This window comes from Vombatus ursinus, unplaced genomic scaffold (genome assembly GCF_900497805.2).
Source record: "Vombatus ursinus unplaced genomic scaffold, bare-nosed wombat genome assembly UNPS02014832.1, whole genome shotgun sequence".
In the NCBI taxonomy this organism is placed as follows: Eukaryota; Metazoa; Chordata; class Mammalia; order Diprotodontia; family Vombatidae; genus Vombatus; species Vombatus ursinus.
Genome location: NW_020954610.1, coordinates 46,463,513 through 46,476,102, shown reverse-complemented (window position 1 = coordinate 46,476,102; position 12,590 = coordinate 46,463,513). Strand labels below are relative to the sequence as shown.

General features: G+C 40.9%; 1 pseudogene; it reads right to left on the bottom strand.

Moving 5' to 3' along the window:
* Positions 1-9,812: 9,812 nt before the first annotated feature.
* Positions 9,813-11,980, bottom strand: LOC114025962 (annotated as a pseudogene).
* Positions 11,981-12,590: the final 610 nt, after the last annotated feature.

The window sequence follows — 12,590 nt, the reverse complement described above, 5'->3', positions numbered from 1 at the left end:
AGGAACAGTTTTAAACTGTTACCTAAACTTTCCTTACAAAAAGCTCAGCTCTGTGCCTTGGAAACTTCCAGCCACTGCTCCAATTTATGCTTTCTTGTGTTAAAATTAAAACCCCCGTGACCTGTTAAAATGGAAGAAAACCCAGGTCCAAAAGGGGATCTGGGAGGAACCAGAGTCTGATCACAGTTCACAAAGATTATAGCTGCATTTTTTTTTTTTTTTTTTGCTTGAGAAGGAGCTTGCAAGCTGGAGCAGTGAGACAAGGTTCACACCGGCTAAGAAGGGAGTTATAAAGCTTGAGGTATTTATACATATTTGAGGTATTAAGGATATATGGCTAAATCAGGATGAATAGAGAAACACAAAGTGGGAAGTGGGGGTCTAGGGAGAAGATATCTGAGGGGCGGCTAAGTGGCACAGTGGATAGAACACCAGCCCTGGAGTCAGGAGGACCTGAGTTCAAATGTAACCTCAGACACATAATACTTCCTAGCTGTGTGACTCTGGGCAAGTCACTTAACCCCAGTTGCCTCACTTAAAAAAAAAATCTGTAAAAATATAACTCGGAATGTTTTCTGTTCTTTAAATAAGTCAAGAATCAAGATTTTTACTTTTTTCCCTGAGTGGGTCAAGACTAGTTTCAGCAATTGCATGCATCTCTGAGTTCATCTAAAGTTTACTTCCCAAAGGATGATTGCTATTTCATGCAGCCCGGGATATCAGAAGTCCTCCTGATTGACAAGTTCTTGTTACTCTATTTTCTGGTTCCCCTGTGAAAAAGGGAAGCTATAGCATATTTGATCAGCTAGTATAAGAATTATGTCCACACTGTCACAAGGTGAACAGATTTGATCCTTTTGTAGAGACAAACTTGAGAGAAAGTGCCATCTCAATGAGGCAAAAGGAGGTCTCAGTAAAATAAATGATGGCCTGTAGATTGGCCCAGTAGATAATGTTGGGCCTGGAGTCAGAAAGACCAGAGTTCAAATGTAGTCCCAGACTCCCTAGCACCTGTGTGTCCACAAAACCTCTGACTGTTTCAGTTTCCTTGTACTTCAGTGGAAATAACAATAGCACTTCCCAGGATTATGGTGAGGATAAAATGAGAAAGTAAAGTGGTCTTATAATTGCTAGCTGATACTGTTGTTCATTTTCAATTGAATAAATATTTATTAAGTGCCTACTCTATGCCAGGTACTGAACTAAGTAATTGGGATAAAATACAAGCAACAAGAAAGACAATCCCTGACCTCAAAAGGATTACATTCTAATAGGGAAAGACAACAGGAAACTGGAGCTAAAAGTGTGAAACGGCCATTGTGAAAAACTGTGCCACTCAATCAGAGACACAGTTTTGAAGTCTAACAGCCAGAAATTCCTCTTCCAGGAGAGAAATGAAATGAAATAATGAATAGAAGAAACTTATTAAAAAAAGAAAAGAATAGAGTCAGAATTTCAGGCTGCTTCCAACAGCCAGGCCACTGTTTCAGGAAAAAGAGCTTTGGTGTGTTTGTGGTGATTCCAACAGGAAGCACAGACACTACCATGTCCCATCTGCTCCCCAAAGACCTCTTCTGGCAGTCACCCAGGCCAATCAAGCACCTGGTAGCTTGCTGTAATAATAACACCACAATGTTGAGACTTAAGGGAGAAACTGGAATGGTGCAATTGCCTGCCTCGCTTAATAGACTTCTCTCCATCTTTTGCTATGCCTCCTATACTCATTTCTCAAGGAGTCATATTGCCAGCCCTTTTACTCTCCTCATTCCCTAATACTGAATCTCTGGTTATCAATGAACAAACCCCACTCCCCAAGACTAATTGTCCTCTCTCTTGTTCCAGTCTACTTCAGCTCTCCCACACAAGGTTCCACTCCAGACCTGCCTGCCCCTTTCACTGTGCCTTCTGGAATGCCTTCTCCATAATGAACACATTTCCCTGCATCTTAAATTTCTTTTTTGCTCCTTTCACTTTTTTTTTCTGATACTCACTGAGACATGGATTCTTCCTGAAGGCATTGCTTTCTAGTACTGCATTCATTTTCTCTGTATCTCCCACTTCCCAATCAGTGGTGGAGGTGAAAGAGTCAGAATGCTCCTTGTTCCCCATTGCTAAATTTAGATTCTGCCTTTACTTCTCCTTCAGGGTCATGATATCCAAATTTATCAGCAAGTCAAGCTCCTGGTGGTCCTACTGACCCCCAGGGCTTTTTCTCTCCTTCTTCAATGAGGTCAATGTCTGGCTCATGATCTTTCCATCCTAATTCCTTTATACTAGTGGACTTCCATATAGATACCCACATGCATGTTTCCTTGAATACCCTAACTTCCTAATTCCTCAGTTGATTCAATCACCATGATCAACTTCCACTCCTTTTTATCTACACACAGAGATAAGCCTACTCTTAATCTTGCCAGCACTCACAAATATTCCACTTTGATGTTCATAAATTCTAAAATTTATTTCTCTTAACCAGTCAATAAACATTTATGAAGTGTCTGCTATGTTCCAGGCACTGTGACAAACGTTGGAGACTCCAGCTGCAATTTTCAGAGGAAGAAATTCAAGCTTTCCATAGCCCTATGAAAAAAATGCTCAAATCTAATAATTACATAAGTTAAAATTGAAACAACTTTGAGGTAGCACTTCAAACCCATCAGATTAGCTAAACTGACAAAAAAAGGAAAAAGACAATTGCTAGAGGAGCTATGGGAAAAGAAGTACACTAATATACTGTTGGCAGAGTTGTGAATTCATTTAGCCATTCTGAAAAGAGTTTAGAACTATGCCTACAAAGCATTTAAATTGTGGATATCCTTTGTCCCAGTGATACTGCTATGAGATCTGCACCCCAAAGAGATCAAAGAAAGAGGAAAAGGACCTAAATGTACAAAAATATAGCCCCTCTTTTTGTGGTGGCAAAGAATTGGAAACTGATGGGCCTACCAACTGGAAGAATGGCTGAACAGGTTAAAGTTTGTGCAAGTGATATAACAGCATTGTGCTTTAAGCCAAGATGAAAAGAATGGTTTCAGAAAAACTGGGGAAGACTTCCATGAATTGATGTAAAGTGAAGTGAGCAGAACCAGGAGAACAATTTACACAGTAAATGCAATATTGTAAACATAATGAACTTTGGAAGACTTAAGAACTCTGACCAACACAGTGACCAACCATAATTCCAAAAGACTCATGATGAAGCATGCTACAGACACAGAAATGATGGATTCAAAGTGCATATTGAAGCTTTCTTACTTCCTAACTTCCTTCCTTCCTTCTTTCCTCTTCCCTCCCTTAATTCCTTTGTTTCTTTCTTTCTTCCTTCCTTCCTACCAGTACTCCTTCCTTCCTTCCTACCTGTACTTCCTTCCTACCTACCTTTATTCCTTCCTTCCTACCTTCCTTTGTTCCTTTTATTTATTTCTTCTTTCTTTCTCGACAGGGCTAATGCAGAAATTTGATTTTGCATAAATATATGGCAGGCTTCACAACAAATTTATGTTCACCTTATGCCCATGGGTGAGGGAGAGAATTCAGAATAGAAAATAAAAAATAATTGAATGAAGAAAAAATAACCACAATTGAAATTGATGCATGATAAGTGCCAAAGAGAGGTACCATACAGGTGCTAATCAACAGAGTTAGGAGACCATCACAGTAATTTCATTTGGCAGCTCCCTTCTTTCCGCCCTACCCCAAACATTTAATGGAAGAACACCTTTAGTTCTTAAATGAAAGCCAATGCAACCACAAAAGGATTTTATCAGTTTTTCATTTTATTTATAAGTTTTTTCAAAATAAGTTGCCAGCTAGAAAATTCACAGGTGTTTACTTAAAATTGTTCTTGACAAGAGTTCCTTCATCAGTTGCCAGTTGAAGAATTCAATCATTGACTTAATTCAGGAAAATATTCCCTTGTTCTTCTCAGAGATAGAAACATAGTTCCACCTGAGAATCCATGATATTCTAATTACCCAATCAGGACTCTGCCTCCTATAAATGAAGTTGGAAAATACAAGATCTGCTAAAGAGAAGAGCTTTCCTTGGGTTGGAGTGGCTGGTAGTTTCACAAGACACCTGCTTGCCTTCTCTCTCGCGCTCTCTCTCTCTCTTTCTCTCTCACACATTCCTGACTTTTTGTGACCCAATCACCTCCAGAAAATAAGCCAGGTAAGTGAAACTTGAGATTCTTTCATAAATGAACACCTTGTTTCTTCTTTTTTCTGCCTACTCTCCCCTGCCCCAGTAGCACTCTTAAAATGTTGCTGCTTTTTTTTTTTAAACTTACTTGCAACTTCTTTTGCATATCCTGAATGAAGATGCTTGTGGTTCCTCTAAAACCTGCTTCTACTGGCCAGCAGCATCCTGCTGATATTTAAAAAGAAGACAAGTTCCAACCTGTTTTGTTTCTTCTCCTTTCCCTAGTCCTCACCTTCTTTTCCACCTTCTTCTAGATCTATTTGGCACAAAGTGAGTTATGTCTTGTTTTCTGCCTGAATGGGAATTTCTCTGTTTTTGTAAATGATTCAGACAAAAGTGAATTGCTCCCTAACTCACTTTAAATTAACTGGGAATAGCGGCTTTAGTTATTTTCAAGATAATATGAACAGCTAGGTGGCTCAGTGGATAGAGCTCTGGCCTTGGAGTCAAGAGGACCTGAGTTCAAATTCAGTCTCAGACACATAACACTTACTAGCTGTGTGACCCTAGGCAAGTCACTTAACCCCAACTGCCTCACCAAAAAGCAAAAACAAACAAACAAACAAAAACTATGATGTTAAAAAGCTTTGGAGCAACAAGTAAAATCTTCAGGATACTATGATGTTAAAAATTATTTCACAGCAACTAACAGAATCAGGAGTCCCTTTAGCATGTTTTCCTTCTAGGAGCTGTGACCCAGATCAGAAGCCACAGTCTTTTCACTACTACATGACAGTGTATTCATTCAAGTACTTGGGTGGTATAAGACTCGGATGCTTAATTTATTTCTATCATTGTAACCACCACCTATAAATGGTACATAAAGACAAAGTGAATTTTCTTCTTTTGGCTGAATTGGGCTTCAGTTTGGCAGCTCTGAACAGTGCTGAATAAATTCAATAAACATTAGCCACCTACTATATGCAAGTCCCTGGAAAGAGAGTAATAAATAAAACAACCCTGGTCTTTGGTAGCTTCCACATTAAAAGAGGAAAGGCATAGACACAACCCCAGCAGACAGAAGGATGGGAAGGAGAAAGTAGAAAGGAGAGGGTCAGGCAAAATAGTATGAATCTTGAGGTACAAGTACTTTGACTCAGGGGAAAGCTTCTTCAAGGAAGTAATAACAAAGTTCCCCTTTGGAGAAGGGAAGAGACTTCTTTGGATTGAGAGAGAGGGGGATGCTTCCATTCTAGGCTTGAGGGCAATGAGCCAAAGCATAGAGACAGAGAAAGGTAAGATACATTAGTTAGAATGTAGAATACTCAAAAAAGGATGAGAAGAGTAGATTGTAGAGAAAAATGGAAAGGCAAATTGTGGGAGGCCTCAAGTGCCAGGATCACAAATTAGCCAGTAAAAGAAAGTAGAAGAGGGAGCCCCTTATGGTTTTTGAGTGGAGGAATGGCATGATTGGAGCAGTGAAATAAGCATATAACTTGTGCAGCAGTTTGAAGAAAGGATGTGAATACAGAGATGGACTGACAATGGGGTGGTTATTTAGGCAGCATTATAATTGCCTTTAGGACAGAGGTCTCCAATGTGGTCTGAATCAGATTGAAATGTAATGAAGTCAAGTTGTGTCCCCCATCCCAGGGATCCTTACATATGGTTTAATGCCCTATTTCAGTTTGAGTTCAACCCCACTGGTCTAGAATAGAGAAATGGGGTGGGATGTTATAGAAGTAGGAAATAGGCAATGGTTAAGAGATTTTATAGAGGTAGTTCAGTCAGTTACTGAGAGAGGAGATAAGCCAAGTTAAAGGGTGTGTGTGAATACGAGCACCATTTATGTTATGGCTTATATTGGGCAGGACACCTGGGTAGAGACACTGGAATAGGACTGATTCTAGGAAGAGGTTGAAGAATAACTGAACTTCAGAGAAGGAAAGTATCCTGATGGCCATCTAGTCCAGTCCATGCACAAAAGGAATCTGTGCTTTAATTTTCCCTTCATCGTCATCAAGCCTCTGCTTGAAGATTTACAGGGCAGACTGACAGAGAGCTAGAGCAGGAGCCTGTTGCCTCCCAAAGCACACCAGTCTTGTAACCAACTCTGAAAAGTGTCCTCCATAGAAAGATATAATGATGCTTTGGGAATGGATAAAAGCATTATGGAAACATGATTCTCCTTGTCTATGGCAGTCACTGTTTGTTTGTCATGATATCTGGAAATAATGTTAGAGGCCATTCACTACAACATAGATCCAGTTGGTATCAAGAAAGAACTCTGATACTTAAGGACTGCTTTGCTTTTTAAGACCAAATAAGCTCAGTCTATGAAAACACTAAAAATAATAGTTGGCACATATATTGTAATTGAAAATTTTCAAGGCACCTTACACAATATCTCATATATATATGGTAAACCACTCCAGTAACTTTGCCAAGAAACCACCACATGGGTTCACAAAGAGTCAGACATGACTGAAAAATATGTATGTTCACAACAATCATAGGAGGTAAGTGCTATTATCCTCATTTTGTAGATGAAGAAACTAAGGCAGACAGAGGTTAAGTGACAGGCCTTAGTCCACATTTGACCCCGCGTCTTGTGTTTCCAGGACCAGGGCTCCTTGTACTGAGCACCCTCAGGGCCTAGGTAGCAAGTCTGACACATAGCCCTGTATTACTGGACAACTTTGTATTAGGAGGTGCTCTGGGTTGAGAAAAAAGCTGACGGGTCAAACTCAAATCTGAATGAATTCTCAGAAAGTCTAAAAACTTCTTTTAAAAAATGGATAAAATGCTAGTGCCTTTCCTACTTCTTTGCTGTGTCTGTCCCATGGAAGATGTTAGAGATTAGAAGGAACTAGGGTTGCTCTATTACTTAAAATTGTTGGCTAGAGAAAGTACAGCTGCTTCTGAATAATTCCCAAGTTTTTGTCCCGTGACTTTTCTCGCCCTAACCTTCCTACTCAAATCAACAAAGCTGGAAACATGGCTCCAGGACTATTAAATGTTGACCTTGGAGTCTGTTAGGATTCTGGGGTTCAAAGAATCCTTTGCTGCCAACTCCAGGAACACACTTCTAACAGGTCTTTAGGATACATTAGCTTGTAAATTGTTTTAGTTTGGAGAACAGATTATTTCACCATCACTAAAGGAAACCATTTGATCACCTCTGCTGCAACCAAGGTGTCTTTGATATCTACTCCCCAAACTTGATTTTGGGTCAAGAAGTTTAAAGGTGGACCCTGACTTTAAGAGGATTTCAAGATCTAGAAAGGTAGGGGAAAATCTAAAGCTTCCTCCCTTGTTAGTAGCCAAGAATATTTTTGTAAGATCACTTTTGTACTTCTGTGATAAGCTGAGGCCAGCTCTGTCCCAGGTGAATAGAAAGCAAACTTCAGGGCATTAAAAGCAATCTATACCCCCAACAAAGTTCAAACTGAGAGAAGTGCTTGGGTTTCTTTCCTGCCTAACCTCCTTCTACCTTCTAATTAATTTCCTGGATCTATTTTTTTTTTAGCTTTCCCACCAATTGTTCTGTCTTTATTTTGTTGCTAATCTTCATTATGTCTAGCCAAACTAATTTACTATACTTTCCTTTAAATGCTTTTCCAACATGGCTGGAGATTTATGAACTTAGGAATTCTTTGGGTGCAGGGAGCCTTCACTATGGTCCTGGAATTTCACCACTACTGGTTTTAGCAAAACCTGACCCTATGGAAACCATCAATGCTTTTCTTTATGGTTAGCTGTCAAATTTCCAAGATGTTAAGTAGTTAAACTAACTTTTGACAAACTTCAGGAATGAGCTGTATTAAAAGAAACTATTGACTAGGTCCAAAATTGACCTACATTCCATATACACCAACCATCTTGGCCCAAAAGCAAAGAAACGACATCTATTGGTCATAAAGGAATTTAATACCCTAGATGGGATTGATGAGGATATGTTAAACTGGGGGAAAAAAAAGTGTAGCCATGCCAAGTGATCCTTTTTAGGAGGTGAGATCAAGTCCCTTGTGAGAATTAGAAAGATCAGTTTAAACAGTCAAGAAAGGACCTCACTTGAAGTAGAACCCAGCTCCCATAGACTGACTGCGCTGTGTCTTTTTTAAGGGTAATTCTGGGAATATAGTCAATCATTTTTCTGTCCAATGATGTTGCTTTCCTTCTCTCTCAGCTAGAGAGCATCATACATAAAGGATGACAAGGTGTTAATTTAACACCTAATCAGTGAAAATATTTTATAATTACATTAAGATAGAGGGATCAAATCCTCCCCTCTCTTACATCTTTATTACTATACAATAATTAAATGGTCAATGTATATAAAGTCCCTAACTTTCTGAGAATGACTTCATTGAGAGTGTTTCAAAAAAAAGTAGTTTAAAAATTACAGTGAAAAGCAAAATGAGTGAAGTAGGTATTCATCAGTGTGCAACTCCTCTCTATTCTTACTGCCCACCTCCCCATATAAACTCTGAAAACAATCTCTCAGTCCCACAGTTCAGAAAAATCCCAGAGGGGATGTAACAATTTGACTAATTAAATTCAAATTGGATGATAGAACACGTCAAATGTGTTCCAGTGGAAAGCATAATGATTACCAACTACAGGAAAAGTCTCCTCTAGTTCAAGACAAAAAGTCTTGATTTTTTTTTTTTTATCTCGAGACAATTGGGATTAAGTGACTTGGCCAGGGCCACACAGCGAGTCAAGTGTCTGAGGCCAAATTTGAACTTTGGTCCTCCTGACTCCAGGACTGGTGCTCTATCCACCTAGCTACTCCAATTCATAACTTTTTGAACTTTCTTTCCCCAGGAATAAAGTTCATCCTCTTCTTAGGAAGACAAGTTCCAATAAAGTCATGCAAGTCACAGGTGCTCCGCTGGTCACCTCTCAACAGCAACCACAAGAAGGTACTTGCTGGACCAAATACAAAAAACCGCTCATCATGATGTCAGTGGGAGGAATAATGTGTTTAACTGGAGTCTTTATTTCACTAGCAGCTGTCATTAGCTCCGTTCCTAACTACATTTTTTTGGGATCAACTTTTTTTTCCATTGGCCTCTCTCCTGTTGGTGTTGGACTTATACTGATGATTTTCATAGATCAAATGGAGTTGTTGAGACCTGTAAGAGTGATGGAGTTAAATACAACCCAAGCCCCTATCATGATGCCCAGTAGAACCCAAACTTCTACTACAACAGAGGATACAACTGAAGCCACTACTGAGGTTTAAACTTTTTTACCTTTTAAAATTCATGACAGTCTAAATGTACAAAAACTTGACTACATCTAAGACTACAGGAATGTCCAACTTTGTCCAGAATCTCAATTGAACCAAAGGTCTTTCTCCTGCCCTCCCAGGGAGTGGGTCTAGTTGTTCACTTAGAAACCAATGCTTTAGAGAGTATAAAACATGAAGAAGATTCCTGCTGATGCCTAGGCTGGGGCAACAGATGGGGACCACACTACAGAAGGTGCTGCCCTGAGGAGGGGGAGGTGGGGAACCAGAGTTGAGGAGAGGATGGGAGCCCCAATAGATATCATGCATGTTTTATGCCTTCTAGCCTCTCCAAACCCTAGTGTCCACACGTGTTCACAGCCATGGCTGGGCTGCAGCTCAGTCCGGGTTTGCTTTGCTCTGTGCTCTGGTATGTTTAAAACTTGAGGCTAAACCCTGGGCCTCCTGTTGATGATAGTGAGATGGAAGCAGGTATCTTTGAGATCATTGTCACCCAGATGGTTATAACCAAGTCTTCCTTCTGGGGGGTAGGTTGGGAAGCTAGAGGGGAAGCTGGTGCTGGTGCTGCTCTTAATCCTCTGCTGCTCAGCCTTGGCTGGCCATATGGGAAACATGGAAGGAATAAAGGGAAGAGGGGTTTCTCAGAAGTACTCATATTTCAGGACATCTTCTGCATTACTCCTCCAGCCAGGATGTATATCAAGAACTTGTTCTTCAGAATGAAGACTTGGTCAGAGAGGAGGGCCTCAAATCTTTTCTGCAAGTTATCATGGGAATGGTCTGTAAAATTCATTTTTTGTCATTACTGGAATGTCATTATGACCAGGTCAAAACTTCTCACTTGGGTTTCCCAGGTCCTTACAAACTTTGCTGATCTGGGCAATCTCTGGCTTCCCTGGAAACACGGGTTTCTAAGTTAACAAATCTGCAAATATACAGTCTACTAACTACATGCCTACTGCAGTGGAATATTCCTTGGCCGCTTGTAATAGCTCTGGGGTCTGGTACCAGAGTTTCACCACTACCAGCATATAAGCTTTTAATGGGGAGCAATATTCTTTGGCCAACCTCAAGTCACCAACTTTTAAAATGCCCACTGAGGAGCAGGTTGGGGGTCTTCAGGTCCTGGTGAAGGGTCCAATTATCATGAAGATGCTTCACCCTTCACAGGAGTTGGACCATCGGTGTCTTCACTTCCCCTGGCAGGAAGGGTTGCTTCATTGCCTCCATAAGGCTCCTGAGGTCATGCTCCACATAATTCATCATGATGGACACCTTCTCCATGTTGCTGCCCAACAGGATCTCCCACACAGTGACAATTTTTGGGTGCTGAGCTTTCAGGGTGCTATTGACTTCCCAGAGGGAGATAATCAGGAACCTTCTTTCTCCTTTTCCATTTTCAACCATTTCAGAGACACAGTTTCATCAGCCTTTATATCCTTTGGTTTGTATTCCACAGCATATGTGCCTTCTTCCTTCCTGTTCAGACTCTCCTGCTACAGCTCAATGGCAGATAAGGCTGGAGAGTCAAGATGTAATCTCCTTCCCCCATGGTGTTGGATGCAGCATCCCCTCTGCCATTTCTTCTCTCTCTCTCCCAAATCTCAATCAAACTTGACTCTGCATCAGCTAACAATTGACTTCCCTTCTCTTGCTCTTCTCTTCACTCATTTCTTCTTCACTCACTTCTTCAGCAGACTGATGAGATACTCCCTCAGAATTGCTGCCTGTCTCCTCCTCTTCTTCTTGCTCCTCTGATCCCTCACTGCTGCTGTTGAGAACTCAGTTGAGCTGGTCGTCTTCTCGCTGTTGCTGATTTCTTGTGAGTCAGAAAGGGGATCCTCTCTTCCAGCTTCTCTCTTTGATTGGTTTCTTGCCATGCCCTTGCTCAGATCCCTGGTTGCTGGCATAAGGGGCTCTAATGTCCATGACTTCCTTTTACTTTGACTCCATAATCTTCTCACACTTTTCTGTGATAAGCAGAAACTTCTCTTCTGGCCTTTTGCTCTCTGAGCCTCTTCTCAGTCTTTCCCATTCCTTCTATTCCCTTCTTCCTCCTTCTGCTCCTTCATCTTTCCTTCTGGTTCTCACTTTAGCTCCAGATGTTCAAGATGATCCCTCTTCCTCCTGGAATGTTCTCTAGCCATCTCCTCCTTTTCTGCCTTTCCCATTCCCACCAAACTTTATCCTGCTCCTCCCGATGCCTTTTTCCACAGCTCGTGTTCTCACTCCTTCTTTCACCCTGCCATGCTTCATTGGGCCCAATGACTCTGGTACCTACCCTTCTCTTTCCTTTTATCATCCTTCCTGTGATGAGCTTTTTTCCTTATGTGACATTAGCTGGGGTGGTTTGATGGTCAGGGTGTCACCTTCTTCACCTCTATCTTCCATAGAATCTGCCTTCCTATCAGGTGAATTCCTGATCGTTATCTCCATGGGGTGATCTCTCAGCTTCCCTTCTTCAAGGAAATCCCCATCACCAGAATTTTATTGTGTTTTACCTCTGCCTTCTCTTGTTTCTCCCTCCCCAGCTTCTCCTGAAGCATTTCATATAAAGTTTTTCACTTTCCAAGAATGCTTTTCATCACCCGTTTGAGTTAAGACACACACTGCATCTACCACCACCACAGCTGCTGCCCACCCACCCAGAGACTGAGGAGAAGCAGCACTGAGTACAGGAGAGGTGTGTCATTTCCCACTTGGCATGACCTGGTGATGTCACATTTGAGCTTTCCATCTAAGTTTTTAAAAACTTTCTCTCATGAAATTTTGAACATTAAAATTGTCTGTTTTTAATAAATATTCTAGTCTTTAGCATCTGGTGTTTTCCTTCTACCTAAACATGTTTTCCCTAAATTCTACATTTTAGGGTGTGGGGGAGAACTTTTAGGGCTTGAATGTCTAAGCTCCAAGATTTCTGCTTCTCTGCCCCTGTAGTCAGACCAGGTAGAACAGAGAGGTGAACTCGAGTTGTGTGGGTGTGGTATTTCCTTCCTAGGGCTCAGAACAACTTCTGAAGTCAGAGTTATTCAGCTTCCCAAAGGAAAAGTTGCAAATTGTCATCTAATATTTCCTTACAAAAAGCTTAAATCTGTCCCTTTGAAACTTCCCCCTATTGCTCCTTTTTGCTTTCACCTAAGCTGAACAAATTTGATCCTTTTATAGTGGCAATCTTATGGGAAAGCGCCATCTC